Raw genomic sequence first — 15,894 nt, 5'->3', positions numbered from 1 at the left:
TAGGGAAGTTGTCGGTTTGCATACGGGTGTTCTAACTAAAACGTTTGCGATGAGTGTTTTCTATTTAAAAACCGTTGACTTTTTTAAAAGAAAATCGTTTGATAAGTCTGTACATTAAGAGAGATAAATGCAAGTTCGTTCAAACCATATCTTTCATTCAGTCACACTGCGAATTTATATTCATATGATCGAGAATTCGAGATACAATATTAAACCCCAGAAAAACTATTTCCGGCGGCGCCGAAGGCGGCGTGCCGCGCCGTCGTTGTCGTGCTCCGGGACGCCGTTGTTGAATTCTTCAAGGTAGCACAAAATGTTCTTCAATTGTAAATCAAACATCATGTCGTCACGCGATCGACGGGCGGGGCGCAGGAGGACGACAACTGGCACCGCCGAGAGGTAGCGGTCAACGGCAGCATCCCATGCCGCTGAGGGGGGGCGTGCACGGGCACGGGCGTGGCGCGTGCAGCCAAACGCACGGGGACCGGCGCCGCGGTGGGTGGAGGGGCGCGCACCGGCGCGGCGGGTGCAGCCAAACGCACGGGGGCCGGCGCCACGGTGGGTGGAGGGGCGCGCACGGGCACGGGCGCTGGCGCTGGCATGTACACGAGCTCGCGCGGGTCCGCGAAGACCTCGCTGACGCCCGCGGCTTCCAGCTCTACGATAGTGCTCGGCGACTAGCCCGTCAATTCTACGGGGATGGTCGCTGGCGCGGGCGCGGGGATGGGAGCTGGGACGGGAGCGGGGGCAGCAACCGCCATGGCCAGCTCGTTCTGGGCCATGTCCATGAGGCCCCATTCCTCCTTATTTTCTATCTCCTCCGGCTCGGAGTCGACCTCACCGAACTTGAAGACTAGTGGCAGATGATCATTGTGCACCATGGCGGTGGAGGTCTGCGGGGGGGGGAGGGGAATGGGAGGCGAACAGTAAGGTCACCCATATTAAACAGCGGCTCGGGCGCCATTAATGGAGAGGAAGGCGGGCGGCCATGGAAGTCAAAGGGCTCGCTTCCTAGTGAGCATGCGCAGCGTACAGCTCGCACGCTTCCCGGTGAGCCTGCGCATTGGAGGACAGCTAGCACGCGTCTCGGTCAGCCTGCGCACTAGACTGCGCTCGCACGCCTCCCGTTCAGTCAAGGTCAAGCAGCTGTCCGCACGACACCTCCTACAGCCATTAAAACCAAGACACGTGCGTCACGTGAACGGTTAATAGAACGCACATGTTTCGAATTATACAAACGTTTGAGATATTAAAGTGGCAGCTATATTTTCGAAATGCCTTTGTTGGCTGTCATTATTCGAGTGCGCCTTCTCTCAAAATGGACACGAAAAATACCACATCATGTCTGGTGCCATTCCATGATAGCATGCCAAGTTTCATGAATTTCAGACGAGTTTTGGATTTACTAGAATTTAAGAACCAGCATCTCAATGTTTTGTCGGCAATCAACGGTGCCCTGGTGTTTGAAATTCATTCCCATTTCTTGCATGCGACCTAAGCATGCACCCAAGGACACATATTTGATTTTTAACCAATTTATATGCACTGGAGCATGTGCATGTAGTTCAAATTTGAATTATGCACATAAATGCATTGAAAACTCAGTTAATGCATAAAAATGTCCAAATGAACCCCGAAAAATCACAAAAATTGACACAACACTCCTATTGTTCTATGTTGACACGAGAAATTTCTTGAAAGCAATAAGAGGCAATGGATATCGTTTTGTCCCCAAAGGTGGGACGTTCCCTACCGAAACCATGATGCTTGTTGTGAGAAGCATTGGTTTGTGAGCAGCATATACCCGAACCTGCCCCAAATGGGACAATTTTTTTAACATGGCATGTTGATGCCGCTCCATGATAGCATGCCAAGTTTCATGAATTTCAGACGAGTCTTGGATTTACTAGAATTTAGAAACCATGCATCTCAATGTTTTGCCGGCAATCAACAGTGCCCTGGTGTTTGAATTTCATTCCCATCTCTTGCATGGGACCTAGAAATTCACCCAAGGACACATATTAGATTTTTCAACCAACCTTAGTGCATTGGAGCATGTGCTTGTAGTTCAAATTTGAATTATGCACATAAAATGCCTAGAAAACCCAGTTAATGTATAAAAAAGGCCAAACGAAACCCGAAAAATTCCAAGATTGAACACAACACTCCTGTTGTTCTAAGTTGACACTAGAAATTTTTTGAAAGCAATAAGAGGCAATGGATATCGTTTCGTCCCCAAAGGTGGGACGTTCCCTATCGAAACCATCATGCTTGTTGTGAGAAGCTCTGGTTTGTGAGAAGCTTATACCCGAACCTGCCCCAAATGGAACAAATTTTTTACCATGGCATGTTGATGCCGCTCCATGATAGCATGCCAAGTTTCATGAATTTCATACGAGTTTTGGATTTACTAGAATTTAAAAACCAGGCATCTCAACATTTTGCCGGCAATCAACAGTGCCATGGTGTTTGAATTTCATTCCCATCTCTTTCATGGGACCTACAAATTCACCCAAGGACACACATGTGATTTTTCAACCAACTTTGGTGCACTGGAGCATGTGCTTGTAGTTCCAATTTGAATTATGCACATAAAATGCCTAGAAAACCTAGTTAATGTATAAAAAGGCCGAACGAACCCCGAAAATTTCCAAGATTGAACACAACACTCTACTGTTCTATGTTGACGCTAGAATTTTTTTTAAAGCAAAAAGAGGCAACGGATATTGTCTCGTCCCCAAAGGTGGTACGTTCCCTATCGAAATCATCATGCTTGTTGTGAGAAGCTCTCACTACAAAAAAATACACGTCCGTGATGATACGTGTTTGTCACAGTAGGTCGCGTTTTTTGTCATGCATGTACATCCATGACGATTTTATGACAGAATCAAGATAGTCATACCGGTGCTGTCGTAGAAGTGTTCCATGACAATACCAAAATTATCATCACGGAAGTGTCCACTTCCATGACGATAAATCGCAGGTCACAGAAGTGCTTTCGTCAAGGGTGACCGACACGTGGCATCCATCGTAACGGAACGCCGTTAAGCTATCGGGTCGGGTTTTGGATCCGATAAACGGTTAACAGCCCCGACCAATGGGAAATTTCCACGTGTAAAGTTCTTATTGGCCGGACGAAACACGTGTCAGCTCGTCAGTGGGTCAGATAGGCGCCTATGATATGTCGACACGTGCCACGGCCCACCACTGGCCCATTTAGCTTACAAAGCCGGCCCGTTTGACTTGGTCAAAAGTTAACGGGCTGGCCCATGAAAAGCCTGTTAACAGTCTCTTTGCAAATAGCCCATTTTACGGCCCGTTAACTCACGGCCCGTTAGGCCCTAAAGGATATCGGCCCAACAACGTCATGTGTGCCATCGAATATAACACCAGCCCATTTCACTTTCGGCCCATGTATGGCCCACGACGTCTTTCGGCCCATATGAGGCCTTCGTATCTTTCGGCCCTTTACAGGCCCACGGTGACTCTAGCCCATAATGAACAGTAATTTTCTTTATACCCGTTAACGGCCCGTGATTTACATGGGCCATTTCCAGCCCGTGTTAGCTTTCGGCCTATTGACGGCCCATACGTTCTTGGGCTCCTTTTCGGCCCTCGATTACTTCCGGCCCGTTACTGGCCTGTTCCCCTAATGGGCCAAATTCGGCCCATGGCAAGAGTCGGCCCGTTACTGGCCTGTTCCCCTAATGGGCCAAATTCGGCCCATGGCAAGAGTCAGCCCATTACTGGCCTGTTACCCTAATGGGCCAAATTCGGCCCATGGCAAGAGTCGGCCCGTTTCTGGCCTGTTAACCCGTTGCGCCGTTTCCATTCCGTCCTATATTCTGGCCCATTAACGACCCGTTATGCCTGTGACAGAATTAAGCCTTTGCTGTCCTACGGCCTGTTAACGGCCTGTTACCGTGCTGGGCCGATACCAATTATGCCCGATTACGGCCCGTGTAGACCCATTTATCCGACGGCCCGAGGCCCACCGATTATAGGCCCATTTATCGATGGACCGTAGGAGACCCATGGATCCTACGGCCCGTATATGGCCCATGGTAGTTGCGGCCACTAGCAAACCAGGGAAAAAGAAGACTAGGAAATAAATAAGGCCGAAACTAACGCTAGGCTATTAAGGCGATTGCACAGATTACATCCACCCGGCATCAAAGATCGCCACCAGTGCAAATATAGGGAACACCCTACACTATACAAAAATGGCTTGCTGTTTTCTTCAGCCGGTGGCTGCACGTTAAGAATAAATTTTGTATCGCACCAAAACAAATTACAACTATATAACAAAAGGTAGGTTGGCATAAAACTTAACAGTCTAGCAGATAAATGCACCACCAGAAGTTCAGAAGCTCAGTTCATTTGACCTCACTGTTATGTTTTCATGTTGTATTGTCCGATGGAGCACCATAACCCTCGCCTTCATTTCCCCTAGGCTCTTGAACAACATAGCAAATGTCTGATAGTCTGGTTTCAAAACCATGCATATCTTGACGTCATTGAGCAATGTTTCTCCTTGTTTCACAAAGGGTCTCTGTTAGGGAATGGACTTGTGTCTGGAGCGCAGATACAACATTGCTTTGAGCTTGCATATCTTGATCATGAGGCAGTTTGGACGATATTGCCTTAACAACCAACCCAGTATTACGCAGGAACGTGCTTTTGGCACTGTTAGTGGACAGGTACTGACCCACTGCAGCAAGAGCTGACATTGCGGTTATTGTTGCCTCGCCACATTCAGAAGGTGGCGGTTCCACCATTTTTTCCATAGCTCGCTGAAAAGTTGAGGTTTTACATTAGTAGCACCAGAACAGAAAATATTAAGGAGGCAGCAAAACCAAACAAAATAGCTTTGGTCTATATACAGAACTTATTCTGGTGAACCCATGTAAAATATTAGTTGTATTTTATTGCAAAGTACATAATAAAACCAGGTTCCAAACATATGACCATGTACCATTGCTAATGTATTGTCTATTTCTTCACATTGTATTGAGGGCTAAGGATAAAGAGACGAAGTTTATAATACGGTAAGCATAGTATGACATCATTCATATCACAAAACAACTGAGAACAGACAAACAGGCAATTGTAACATTGTGTGGGCAAGTCCAGCATGGAACTAGATTACGGGTCAAGATCAAAGGAACATCACTCCTCTCTTTTTAACATTCTAAGGTGCAATGATACGCTAAGACAATTGTGTATAAAATTGAAAAGAGTAATAGACATTGGCTGCAAACCATGCAGTTCAAGGCACAAGTCAGAGTAAGTAGTAGTTAAAAGGCATGAGGATTAAGGACTTACAACAGCGGCTTTGACTGGTGTAGTCAGGCCCTTCTTCTTGCTGGTGTGACAGTCCTTGAAGATTTCCACATCATTTGGTTCAGGTACTTTTTGGTCCTTGCGGGCTTTCCTCTGCATTTCGAATAAGTCAATATAGATCTGATAATATGGTACAGCGAAAAGAGTGAAACAGCAGCTAATTACAAGAGCCTCGTAGTGTGCAATATAGCTACGAGATCCTGTCGTTTGTTGGAATTTCACTTTCGTACGGTTGGCCTTGTTCTTTGAACAGTTCACCTATAAGAAGATAGATTTGTGTGGCACATGCGTAAATAGGACTTCAACATGTGATATGATCACATATATATAATGTACCTGCTACTTCGGATCAGACTAGTGTTTAACAAGGCCCCTCTAGTCTTCATCCGATATATTTTCCACTGGAGATGTTTGGGAAAGTTCACTGTTAGCCTTGCCTTCAAAGTGAGTTTTCCTCAAGTTATACCGATACTGTCGCAGAGCAGACTTGAAAACATGGGTGCAAGCTTGTCTGGTTGCATCATCTTGGCTATCCAACTTGAACCTCATCTGTTGAAAATTATGGGAGTCTCATTATCAGCAACCTAGAAAGTATGGGACAGAGCAAGACAATATTACTAGTTTCCATACATAACCATACTTACAGATAAATGGTCAAGGAAGGTGTTGAACTGGGTTTCGTCTTTGTCATTCCTGTACCGAATCCATGTTGGGAGGATATGTACATGACACCTAACGGCAACCGCTGCCTCTGATACTAACTTGGCTGACTCTGTAGCATCACATGGCCTTTTTAAACCTGCCTCACAACGGACCTCCATTCTTCCTCCTCTAGATTTAGTTAACCTATCGAGCATTATCCCTGATGTTTGTTTCCTCTTGCGCCAAGGTGCTAGTCCAACAACGAACATAGGAAGTGTTAGTGTACATCAAACTGTGAGACTACATATAAAGAAGCATGCAACTGTAACTTGACTCCAGCAACTACCTTCTTGCTGTTGAAGCTCACAAGGTTCATCTGATATTGCCAACTCGTCTTGTGTCAAGAGTGCTTGGGAAGTAGTGTCAGGTGGCAAGGGAGCTTGGGAACGTGTTGCTAGCTCAGTTGACGCACGAGTAAGTCGTGCAGCTGGTAGTACTGTGGTAGGTGTTGCAAGAACTAGGGCTGTCTCTGCTTGTTTGGTGGCAGCTATTTGTTTCTGTTTGGCTTTTTTGCAACTCGTGTAGCATGGGATGCCGTGTTTGTAGAATTTTCCGCTGGACTTTGACCTTCTATTGCACCATCAGTACCAGCAGAATCTGCAGGATTCATCCGCTTCTCATTCCCTGCCATTATGTGTTTCTTCCTCTTTCTATGTGCCATGTTAAGTCAAGCCGACAAGAAAAACGAATAACAATTTAGTTCTTCAGAACAAATTGATGCGTGATGCAGACGAACTGAACTTTGATGTTAGACAACCACATGATAGGAGGATGTAATATGTATGAAAAACAGGACGGGAGAGATAACGGGAACTATGATGTGTAAACTAAGAAGAAGACATTTCACCAAATTAGAAGCAATGCAATGGAAGGTAGACACCGTATGAAAGATGCTACAAATATCGCTCTGCCAAGTTAACAGTGTCTCATCATAAATGGCGTTTAAAGAAATGTGAAGCAGTACAAGAAATAAATCATATGCAAGATGCAAACAACATCACACTACCATGTTAGAGGTCTCTCTCATTAGTGCGATTGCATATTCACAGCATTGCATATTCACAGCTTATGATGTGTAAACTAAGGAGAAGGCATTTCAACAAATTAGAAGCAATGAAAGCTAGACACCATATGAAAGATGCAACGAATATCACTCTACCAAGTTAAAACTGTCTTGTCATAAGTGCCATTTCAACAAATTAGTAGTACAAGCTAGAAAAGAATGTGAGATGTAACCTATATCACACTCCGAAGTCAAACGTGTCTTATGATAAGTGATTGTTTCAGGTTACACAACAGTATTAATTTGATGTAAGAACATGGTGTGATAGACAGATATTGTATGTTCTAGAAACAGGAACACGTGTCTTATTCAAGTATAATGTGTAAAGTAAGCAGATGGAATTCAACAAAATTAGAAGCAATACAAGCTAGACATCACACATAACATGCAACCACATATAACAGTGCCAAGTTAGAGGGAGCACCGGTGATGCTGCACTAGGGGAGACGTGCTCATCATAAACACAGCTTTGTTGAGTGTCTATGCATGTGTTGTCTTGGAAATCATCTTGGGGGTGTGGAGGAGTAGAAACTATAGTGGCCCTCCGTTCGGAAGGAGCACCTTTATCCGCTGCCTTGCTAACTTCCTTCCGCTTTATTGATTTTGAATTGTCAAGTAAAACCGACAAGAAAAAGCAATAAAATTCTCTCTTCAGAACTCATTCATGCATGATACTGACAATCACTACTTTGATGTAAGGCAAACACATGATACCAGGATGGAATATGTACGAAAAACAGGACGGCATGGCATGTCCATAACTGTTTGTGCAAACTAAGCAGAAACCATTCCAGCAAATAAGAAGTAATGCAAGTTAGACACCACATCAAAGATGCAACCAATATGACCCTGCCAAGTTAAAAGCGTCCCATCATAAATGGAATTTCAACAAATTAGAAGCAACGCATGCTATAAATCATATGAAAGATGCAACTAATATCGCACTGCATATACTAAAGGTGTCTCGTCATGTTGATTGATGCGGGATACAAAAAAACAATAGTTTTATGTAAGGACATGCTTAATAGACAGATGTACTATGTACTAAATACAGGAAGGCATGTCACATTAACAGGTATAATGTATAAGCTAAGCAGACTAGCACATGCAGTTTAACCAGATTGGAAGAATTACAATCTAGATACCATATGCAACATGCAACCACATATCACGCTGCCAACTTAGAGCAAGCACCTGCGATGCTAGTGTAGGGGAAATGTTGTAATCAACTACAGAGCTACGTTCACTATCTTCATCTAGTATTTCTGTTTCTTGAGAATCATGTCGGGAGGCTGATGCTGCATTCTTTAAATGAGGAGTAGTCCCCTTGCCTGCCTGCCTCGTCATAAGTGATTGATGAGGGATACACAAGAACATTAGTTTGATGTAAGAACATGGTTAATACACAGATGTACTAGTATGTACCAAAAATAGAAAGGCATGTCATATTCAAAGGTATAATGTGTAAGCTAAGCAGATGCAATTTAACCAAATTGGAAGCAATACAAACTAGACATCCGGCTGGAGTGGTGAGCATGATCATCTAGGACCTGAGAGCCTGGTGGGAGGCGGGCTGCTTCGCCACCATCGCAGCTTTTTACCTATAGCATTCTATCCTATGAATCAAACGACCAATGTAGGAAAATTATGAGGGGGGTCTCTCCAACAGTGTTCCTTGGCTCGCACCTAGCATCACGGTGGTCGAACTTGGAGTCATTCATCTGGTACACGTGGCATCTCAGATCTGGACACAAGGTGACGCGACCTCTCACTTCCTCCGCCATTTGAAGCGGCGCACCGGTGGAGGGCTACCATACTCCAATATTAGGTTGGCTCTATGTGATGTGGCAACTTCATATACTAACCAGATGCTGGCTATACTACTACGGTACTCACACTCCAAGAAGTGACTCTAAAACCATTCATAAATTGAGTCTATGACATGCATTCACAACTGAAATGTACCATTCATTAAATAAAACAAGTCATCAACACACAACGACAACGAGGATACATGTTGGATTATAGATTATTTCCAACAAAACATTCTAGAAAATACTAAAGTTTTCATCACACAACAAATAACAAGCAATGAAATGAACTTCAACTCAACCAATCATCAGCGTTGGAAACGCTTGCTTTGAACCATCGGTGCTCTGGGAAGGGCCAGCTATTGTCAATATCGAGAGCAACGCAGGACTGACCATCCAGGCTGAAGCGGCATATATAAGGACCAGGGTAGGGAACCACCGAAATGTCCGAGGTATAGATCAATTCAGTATGAAATTGTCCAGGGCAAAACATGACTGTATCAATTGTCCAGTGCAAAACATGACATATCTAAGCGGAAGAGACATGTTTAAACTAAAAATACAAGGTGGGGTATATGTTTAGTAGCTGCTTGATATTTGTGCAGACAGAGATGTCTGCCCGTTGCTATTTAGCAAACACACAAAGTGACCGCAATTTTGGTTGAACTGCACAAGAGAATAGTATAGTCACTGCATGCAGTGCCATTTGAAAATAGACACAGAAAGATTGGATAGTCACTTCATGGACTGTAGAAAAGTAGTACTGTACTATTTATTGGCCAACACTAGGTGCTTCATTGCTTTGGCCTAATTATACAATGGGCATCATTTTGCCTAAGTTAAAGTTTGTATTCCGAAAATAGTCTCGCCGTGTGATCAAGAGAAGACCAAATCATATTGCAGTGGATGTTCCACCATCATGTGTGGTTCATTCCCATGGTTCCAGCTGTTGGTGAAACCACTTACGTTTGCAAGAGGAATTGTAGACTTCACAAACAAATTTGTCATTCAGTCTGTACTGAATGTTGGCCAAGAGAAGCATCCATGTTAGTAGGAAGAACATATGTTTTTTCTAGATCTTTGCTTTTGGAGCTACATATTTGTATATGATCTGTGAATCATTGAGATGCATTAACATGTTGATCTTATGTATGGGAATCGTACTAGTTGGTTTTAGTTGTGGCTGATCTTTGCTTTTGGAGCTACATATTTTTATATGATCTGTGAATCATTGAGATGCATTAACGGTTCCTTATATCTGTTCGCTTAGTGTTTACATGTTACCGATCGATCATTAGCTAGCCTACTAATGCGCTCTTGGCTGTTTTAGTTGCGACGCAAGATCCGAAGTGGCAGTTTTATGAATAAAAATGGCTACCTCTAAAGAAACTGACAAGCTGCTCTGAAGAAAATGCCATGCGAATCTGAAGAAATTGCTAGCAAAAACGTTCGCAAATGCCTTATCTCCCAGCTAAAGTTCATCAATTAATGCCCTCGGCTGCGACTCGTTGCATGCTGCTCCGCGTACTGGTTGCGAGCGATTTTGAGTGCCTGCATGCAGCCAGCCGTAATTAAGGCAGCTAACTGATGCGAAAAAAGATGCGCTTTAATTGTTGCGGGCCTTTTAAATCCGTGGAATCATTATTGACAAGGAGGGAGATGATTCGAGTGCACTCGTTTGACCGTAATGCCGGCGTGCGACCCAGCACGGACGGGACGGGACGACACAGTCAGAATTTCAGTTTCTCTAGTTTTCCACGGCAAGCTGGCGCGCTAAGCCATGCCTGCTTCATTATGCATTGAATTCCGATGACCGTCGCGCTACCTTCCGCTTATAAGTACTGTTTCTCGGCCTTCTATGGTGGCACCATAACCCAACTCGCCCTATCCTCATAAGCCCCCACCGGCCCGACGTTGCTCGCCACTTATCCTCGCTCTCGCCACGTCTGCCATGCCCCCGCCCGTCCTTGATAGGCGTGGCCGGAGGCGGTCACCGCCGGAACTAGTGTTCGGTTTTTCACCGAAAGGCAGACGGAGGGAGGAGGCATTCTATCGGTCTTTAGATGGCAATGCGGAAATCGAGGACTTACTGGAGCGCGACCGCCTGGCGGAGGAGCAGGAGTTGTTGGAGCGCGACCGCTTGGCGGATGAGCAGCGTATCGCCGATTTGCGCCGCCAGCAGGACATGGAGCAGGAGCGCACCGACGCTCTGAGTCGCGAGCAGAGCGCCCGCACGTGGGCCGACTACGCGGAGGCTGGCGCCCAGCAAATAGCCCTGGAGGCTGTCGGGCACGCACGCGTTCGCGACACCGATTTTTACTACCAGCTCGTCAAGTGGGTTTCCCGCTTAGAAGCCGAAGCTTCGGTGGACCACGCCGGCATGGAAAGGGCCAACGCGCACGAGCAACGCGCCCTATCGCACCTCTGGCAAGTCTGAGGCAAGGCGGAGGACGCCGGTGCCAGCGTTTAGCGTGTACCGCAGATGGCGGCAGACATCGTCTAGTTAGCTAAGAGTAAGTTACTACTTGTACGCTACTAGAGTGTTAGTGGAAGTAGATAGTTAACTTGGCTATGATGGTTGTCAACGTGGAAGTTCAGTACTCTATATGTGGATCAGACCTGTTACTTTGCTCTGAATGTTGAACTTTCCGTTTAAACATATGGAATGGGCTGTTATTTTTTTAAATGGGTTGTATTTGTCCTCCACGGGTTTAGAGGCTGACTTGTGGGCCTACCAAGTTGATGCGTACACAACCAGGAGATGATTGTACATGGAGAGGATGACAGCAGGGACCTGCCAAGGTCATGGCAGTACGCAAGCAAAGTGCCTCCTTATTTCAATCCAATAAAAAAATGGCTCCTCGTAATGGATTTCTAACATCTGGGTCCCATGCCATTGTCAACGTAGTCAATAAACGAGAGAGTTGCACAACGAGCGGCTGACATCAGGGACCCAGCAGCTCGCCCAGTTATTTTTGTTTTGGGTTAATTTGATAAATGCCACTCCAAATCTGGTGTTTCTAAGAAATGCCATTGCAATTTCCAAACTTTGAAAAATGCCATTTCATGCCATCCCCAGTGGCATTTTTCGAAGTCTGGAGTGGCGTTTTTCAAAGTTTGCAAATTGCAATGGCGTTTTCCAAAGTTTGCAAAAATTGCAGTGGCATTTTTCAAAGTTTGGAAATTGCAGTGGCATTTTTATGAATCGCCATATTTGTTGTGGCATTTATCTAATTTGTTTTTGAGACGGAAGCAGGGTGTAAACTGGGCTGTGCGGGGCACTCTGGCATGTCTAGACATCCTCTCTTTTATGTTTACCACAGACTGGCCCAGTAGTTTTTTTTCTTTCTGAAAATGGCTAGCCCAGTTTTTTTGTGATTTGCCAAGTAAGTCGCTTTGTCAGGCCTATTGGGCTATAAATCTTTCAAGACGAGGAGAGCTTCATTCGGCTGGACGAGAAAATGGCCTATCAGTAATGAGAAATGGGCTGTACATTTTTAAAACACATCAAACCGGCAATTACTTTCAAATTTCTTTTTTTCATTTCAAGATTTTAAATTGCATTAATTTTTATGCGTGGACAATTTATTGGATTTTATATTGATAGACATTTATTTTTAAAATCAGTTTGAATGTGACTCGAAATTTCGGGATTAAAAACTGTTCGGACCGCACCGAAATATGCAACATTTCGTATAATTTTTTAACCGTGGCCACAGTATGGGCTGTAATGCTAACAAAAAGAATATGGGCTCCAAAAAAACCTTCAGAACTAGCAAATGGGCTGTAAATTATTAGAAATAATGGCAGATGGGTTGTATGCTGTTTTCCACAGATTTGAGGCTTTCCTAAAAAAAAGGTTGACGCACAAGCAGTGACTGTTGGATGGCCATCCAACGGCCGTCGTGCTTCTTCAATCTCTACTCTTCCTGCTCCAGCCGCTCAAACAACCGCCGGCAGGACTGCCTGCTCCCTCCTCCCCACGGCCAGCTGTGCTTCCGCGCAGGCTTCACCGCCCCACCGTACTCCCATCGCTGGCCTAGCCATCCCTCTACTCACCCACACCTGTTGTTATTCTCCGGCGACGGCAGACGAACCAGTAAACCCTCGTATAGTCGTACTCCCCTCTGCGTGGGATACAACTGCTGAGTCTTCCCTGCCTCCGTGTTGTTCCCTTCCTAGGCCTCGCCGTCGTCCACCGCCCTGGTGCTCCCGGCGCGGCCTGGTCAACGTGGTCAACGACCGAAATGCATCTGAAGTGGACTGTACGTGGAGAGGCTGACAGCTGGGTCCACGGCCGCACGCAAGGAAATGCCTCCTTATTATGCGCAAAATAATGATTCCTCCACCTGACATCTGGGACCCACCGAAAGGGCCTCTGTATTTCGCGAAAAAAACGTTACCGCCGCTGACAGCTCGGACCCACCAGCTATATCTTTGCACGCAAGGAAGTGCGTCCTTATTACGCACAAAAAATGAATACTCCCCCTGCTAGCTGGGACCCAGTATAGTGGCAGGCTGACTTGTGGGCCTACTAAGTTGACGGGGACGGAGGGCTTTGTCAACTTAGTCAATATGCACGATTCTAGCTCCAGTGACCGTATGATGTCCATCCAACGGCCGTAGTGCTTCTTCAACCTCTGGTCTTGTTGCTCCAGCCGCCCAAAGCAGTGTCGGTCGTGCCGCATGCTCCTGCCTCCCGTGGCCGGCTGTGCTGCCGCGGAGAACTCACCGCCCCCTACTATTCCCACCGCTGGCCAGGCCCTGCGGCGACGGCAGCCTCACACCGCAGCCGAACCAGTGAACCCTCGTACTCCCCTCCGCACGGGCTTCCACTGCCGCGTCTTCCCCTGCTCCGCGTCATCCCCTTCCTAGGCCTCGCCATCGTCTACCGCCCTGGTGCTCTCGGCGCGGCGTGGTCAACGTGGTCAAGGAATGGCTTCCATCGGACGTGGACTGTACACGGAGAGGCTGACAGCTGGGTCCACAGCCGCAGCAAGGAAGTGCCTCCTTATTACGCGCAAAATAATTATTTCTCCACCTGACAGCGGGGACCCACCGGACGGGCCACCGTATTTCGCGAAAAAACATTTCCCCCTGACTGCAGGGACCCACCAGCTACATCTGCGCACGCAAGGAAGTGCGTCCGGGCAAAAAAACGATTCGCGCCCCGGACTGCTGGGACCTACCAGCTACGTCTTCGCAGGCAAGGAAGTGCCTGACAGTCGGGACCCACCTGGTCGAAGCGTACGTAGCATTGTCATTCTGGTCGCGAACGTGTACGTACATACTGGTTGATGTAGAGGCGCGCACGTGTCGTAGTAGAGGCGCGCACGTAGCATGTACACATACGTACAACGGCCAGTGTGCAAGAAAGAAAATACGGCCATGTACGTACATACGGGCGGGGTCTCGAACGCCACTCGCGCATACGTACGGCCAGGGCTCGTGTACATGGCTCGGTCGGAACGGAGAAACAGCGTCGTCGTCATGTTCATGGGGGCCAACCGGCTGGGTCGGAACGGAATGCGTCGTCGTGTTCATCGGGAGGGCTTGGACGGAACAGCCGATGGAAACGAGGCCTGGCGTATCGCAAAACGGAGGAAACGGCCTTGTGTTTGACCGGCCACGTTTGAAACGGGATCATGTTCATCGGGAGGGGTCTGGCATACCGCAAAACGGAGGAAACGGACCTCCTACGGTCGAAACGGGGGTCCTGTTGATCGGGAGGGGTGTGGCGTACCGCAAAACGGAGGAAACAGACTTGTCTTAGAGCGCTACGGTCGAAACGGGGGTCCTGTTCATCGGGAGGGGTGTGGCGTACCGCAAAACGGGACTCCACGGGATACTGTTCATCTCCACCGTTGACCCCCTCCAGCCTCCACGGGTTACTGTTCATCCACCATCGACCTCCTCCAGCCTCCACCTGCGACTGTTCATCCACGGGGCTCCTGTTCATCCAGCCTCCACCGCGCGCTACTCCACCGGCTACTGTTCAACCAGCCCTCTCCACGGGCTCCTGTTCAACCACCCCTCCACGGGCTACTGTTCATCCAGCCCTCCACCGTCTACTGTTCATTCTGCCCTCCACGGGGTGGTCCTGTTCATCCTGCCCTCCACGGGGTCCTGTTCATCCAGCCCCAACCGGCTCAATCGATCGGGATCCTGTTCATCCAGAGGCAACACCACGGGGTCCTGTTCATCCACCCCCACCGGGAACTGTTCATCCAAACCCCCCCAGGAACGCTGACTGTTCATCCAGAGGCAGCATCGATCGGCTTCAGTTAGCAGCAGTAGCGAAGGAATCGCTCGATCGGGTTCAGTTAACAGCCATCGATCGATCGCCCGGGTTCAGTAACGCGTAGCCTGCAGTGCAATCACTCGGGTTCAGTTAGATCCCAATGCCTCGCTCGGGTTCAGTTAGAGCCCAACGCCTCGCACCCATGTGCGTGCGTGTACGAGAGAAACGCGCATCGCTCGGCCCCGACCACCCACCGTAACCGGGAACACCGCGATATTTTCCTCGCCCTCGCTTCTACCACGGTTTTTTCCGTCATGGACGGCCGAAAGAATGTCATGCAGTTGTGTCTCCGGCCCGCCCAGGACGAAAAGCCCATTTTCTTTCATGATTTTTTGTCATAGAAGTAGGACCCCACAACATCTATGATGATACTGGGTTTTGTCACAGTTATCGTCATAGAAGTGTCATAAGTATGACAGCAAAAAAATTCGTTCGGCCCAAAATGTCACGGATGTGTCTTCTTTTTGTAGTGTCTGGTTTGTGAGAAGCTTATACCCAAACCTGCCCCAAATGGGACAAAATTTTCACGACGGCATGTTGATGCCGCTCCATGATAGCATGCAAGTTTCATGAATTTAGACGAGTTTTGGATTTACTAGAATTTAAAAGCCAGGTATCTCAACGTTTTGTCGGCAATCAACAGTGCCCTGGTGTTTGAAATTCATTCCCATCTC

The sequence above is a fragment of the Aegilops tauschii genome, chromosome 4, assembly GCF_002575655.3.
Source record: "Aegilops tauschii subsp. strangulata cultivar AL8/78 chromosome 4, Aet v6.0, whole genome shotgun sequence".
NCBI lineage: Eukaryota > Viridiplantae > Streptophyta > Magnoliopsida > Poales > Poaceae > Aegilops > Aegilops tauschii.
Note: the sequence above shows the minus strand (reverse complement) of the source record.